The sequence below is a fragment of the Oryctolagus cuniculus genome, chromosome 9, assembly GCF_964237555.1.
Source record: "Oryctolagus cuniculus chromosome 9, mOryCun1.1, whole genome shotgun sequence".
Taxonomy (NCBI): Eukaryota; Metazoa; Chordata; class Mammalia; order Lagomorpha; family Leporidae; genus Oryctolagus; species Oryctolagus cuniculus.
In genome coordinates, this window is record NC_091440.1 from 76256798 (window position 1) to 76261053 (window position 4256).

A 4256-nucleotide genomic window follows, 5' to 3' on the forward strand; every position below is an offset into this window, starting at 1 on the left:
AAAATGTGCACAATAAAAATGCCAGATTAACTTCAGATGATCTCTGATTAGACTGACAGCAGATTTCTCATTAGAAACCTTAGAGTGAGAGAGAATGGAAAGACATAGTGCAAGTCACACAAAAAAAGAAGACTTTCAAGGCAGACTACGATACCCTGCAAAGCTCTCACTTATGAATGAAAGTGAAATGAAGATATTCTATAACAGAAATTGGAATAATTTTTCAATACTCATCCAGCCTTACAAGTGATGATCAAGGATGTGCTACAAATATAAATATAGAAAGATAGACATCACTATGAAAGAATGTGAAAAAGAATTTCTCCTAGTAAAAAATAAAAAGGAAATCCAAAACAAATAATAGGAATATTTATTGAAAAATGTCAGGGACAAGTCGGTACTTATCAATGCCATGGTGGGTGAGAGCTTGTACAAGAAATCCCACTTCCAATAGCTACAGAATTTTGAATATATTGGGTTAAATTTAACCAATGAGGTAGAAAATTCCTTCAATGAAAGTTATGAAATATTAAAGAAAGAAATATAAAAAGACACAAAAAATGGAAAAATCTTCCATGTTCATGGAATGGAAGAATTAATATCATCAAAACTCCATACTATCAAAAGCAATTTACAGATTCAATGCAATGCCATTCAAAATACTAAAAACATTTTTCTCAGATCTAGAAAAATGATGTTAAAATCCATATGGAAATAGAAGAGACCCCAAATTGCTAAAGCAATCTTAAACAGCAAAACTAAAGCTGGAGGCATCACAATACCAGATTTCAAGACACACCACATGGAAATTTTAATCAAAATAGCTTGGTACTGGCACAAAAATTGACATATAAACCAATGAACAGAATAGAAACTGTAGAAATCAATCCAAATATCTACAACCAACTAACCTTAGACAAAAAGGTGCTAAAATCACTTCCTGGAGAAAGGACAGTCTCTTCAACAAATAGGGATAGCAAAATTGGATTGCAACATGCAGAAGTAAGAATCAAGACCCTACCTTACACCTTATAAAAATTCACTCAAATGGATCAAGCGTTTTAATGTATGACCAGATGCCATCAAATTACTAGAGGAGAGAGAACATTGGGGAAACTGCAAAACATTGGCATAGGCAAAGAGTTCTTGGAAAAAAACCCAGAAGCACAGGTAATCAAATCAAAAATAGACTAATGGAACTACATCAAGCTAAGAATATTCTGCACTAAAAAGGAAACGTTTACCAAAGTGATAAAGCAACTGACAGAATGGGAGAAAATATTTGCAGACTGTGCAATTGGAAAGTGATTAATATCCAGAATGAAAAAACTCAACAGCAACAAGACAAACAGTCTAGTTAATAAATGAGCAAAGGATTTAAACAGGCATTTTTCAAAACAGGAAATTCAAATGACCAACAGACACATGAAAAGATGCTCAGGATTACTAGCTATCAGGGAAATGCAAATAAAAACTGCAATGAGGTTTCCCCTCACCCCAGTTAGAATGGCTCTCTTGGAGAAATCAAAAGCAATAAATGATGGCTAGAATGTGGGGGGAAAGGGTACCTAATCCAATGATGGTAGGAATGTAAACCAGTACAGCCATTGTTGAAGACAGTATGGAGATTCCACAGAAAGCTGAAAACAGATCTCCCATAAAACCCACCCCTTTCCCTCCTAGGAATTTACCCAAACAAAATGCAATCATCATATGAAAGAGTTACTTGTACACTCAGGCTTATTGCAGCTCAGTTCACAATAGCCAAGATATGGGATCAACCCGGATGCTCATCAACCAGTGACTGACAAAAGAAAATGTGGTACATACACATTATGGAATATTATTCAGTCATAAAAAATGAAATCTTGTCTTTTGCAACAAAATGGATGCAACTGGAAACGATTATTCTTATTGAAATAAGCCAGTCCCAAAAAGACAAATGCCATATCCTTTCCCTGGTCTCTGGTAACTAATAGTACACAAAATATGTAGTATAAAATTATTTGCACTACAGTCTGCATAAAAATATTCCCGTGTATAAACTATTGAGAGGAATTGCTTCTCGGCCTTTTGGCTAAGATCAAGTGTAGTATCTGCTCTTATCAGTTTAATAAGCTATTGAGAGGAAACAGCTTAATGTTTAAGTGAACTTAATTATCTTACAACACTGGAAATATTTAGATATTACATTATCATTGGTTCTACTTCATTGAAAGAAATTATGAATGACTAATGGACAAAAAAGTGTATATGGGTAAATGATAATTTATACATTCAATTATTTTATAGCTATTATCTAAATTCCCACTAAACTAGTGTCATTTTACTTTTTACTTGTTAAACTTATTTTTCAGTGAAGTACTAAGCCTTTCTACCATGATGTAAATTTAAATTATGTTTTCTCAAAGACAATTAAAAAAAAAAGAAAAGTAGAAGGGAGGAGGGTAGGAGGAAGAAAGAGAATATCATCATGTTCTTAGAATTGTATCTATAAACCATATTGAATCTGATAAAAACTTAAATGAAAATAGAAGCTAGCTCTCTCTTCCTCTCTCTCTCTTTTAAAATTTATTTACTAATTTGAAAGACAGAGGTACAGAGAAAGAAGAGAGGGAGAAAAAGAGAGATAGGGGGAGAGAGAGAGAGAATCTTCTACCCTTGGTTCACTCTGCAAATGGTTGCAACAGCCAGGGCTGCACCAGGACAAAACCAGGAACCAGGAGCTTCCTCCAGGTCTCCCTTGTGGATGCAGGTGCCCAGGCATTTGGGCCAGCCTCTGTTAATTTTCCCAGGTGCCTTAGTGAGGAGCCAGATCAGAAGTGGAGCAGCAGGGCCTCAAACAGCAGTATGGGATGCTGGCATCAAAGTTGGTATCTTTACTTGCCATGCCACAATACTGGCCCCATAAATCCTTTTTTTAAAAGGATGAAAATACACTATCTAACTATATGCTATTTGGAATATAGTTTTGAAGACACAAGCAGACAAAAAAAAAGACAAACTGTGCATGCAAATAGTAACCAAAACCAAACAAAAATGGCTATACTGATTAGCAACCAAAATGGACTTTAAGGCAAAAAAAGACATTATATAATTATATAAAATATCATTCCATCAGAAATATGTCAGGACGATGTATTTATGCACAACTGTACATTTATATATATTTTTTTGACAGGCAGAGTGGACAGTGAGAGAGAGAGAGACAGAGAGAAAGGTCTTCCTTTTTTTGTCGTTGGTTCACCCTCCAACGGCCGCCGTGGCCGGCGCGCTGCGGCCGGCGCATCGCAATGATCTGAAGCCAGGAGCCAGGTGCTTCTCCTGGTCTCCCATGGGGTGCAGGGCCCAAGCACTTGGGCCATCCTCCACTGCACTCCTGGGCCATAGCAGAGAGCTGGCCTGGAAGAGGGGCAACCGGGACAGATTCCAGCGCCTCGACCGGGACTAGAACCCGGGGTGCCGGCACCGCAGGCAGAGGATTAGCCTATTGAGCCATGGCGCCGGCCTTGTACATTTATATATTAATATGGAATTACACAATTATGTATCTAAGAATCTTAAAGTACAAGAAATTATCTCGTTATTATAGCACTATTTACAATAACCAAGAAATGGAAACAATCTAAGGGTCCATCAGGTGATTATTGGATAAAAAAATGTGATTAAGATTAAATCCATGAAAACCATCCTTTAAAAGAAATAGCAACAACTAATTCCCCAGATGCACAAAAATCAACTTTGAATACAAGAAATATAAAAAAAGCAAGGCAATATCCCAAATGTCCCAATGTCCCAAAATGGAAACAATAACAATTCAGTATCAGACTATGAATAAAGGGAGATTGATGAAATTCTGATAAAGAATTCAAAAGAATTGTAATAACATTGCTAGAAGACATATAATAAAATACAGATAGAGAATCGAACAAATTTAAGAAATTGACACATGATATGAAAGAGAAATTCAGCAGAGATATAAATATTGTAGAAGAACCAAAGAGAAATGTTAGAGATGAAGAACTCAGAAAGCCTTAACAACAGACTAGGTCATGAAGGAGAATGAATATCTACCTTCCTGATGAGAAGTCTTTTGAATATGACTGATAGACAACAAAAAAGAAGAAACTTTAGTATTTTTTTGTTGTTCTAGTACTATTGGTTGAACTCTGTAATTAACACACAATTATTCTTAGGTGTTTAAATTTTAACTGAAAAGTGATCCCTGTTAGGAATCTGGAAAGCATTATGCTGAG

At 35.8% G+C, this 4256-nt stretch overlaps 1 pseudogene; it reads left to right on the forward strand.

The window, feature by feature from the left end:
* Positions 1-2057: 2057 nt before the first annotated feature.
* On the forward strand, positions 2058-2218 carry LOC127487197 (U2 spliceosomal RNA; annotated as a pseudogene).
* Positions 2219-4256: the final 2038 nt, after the last annotated feature.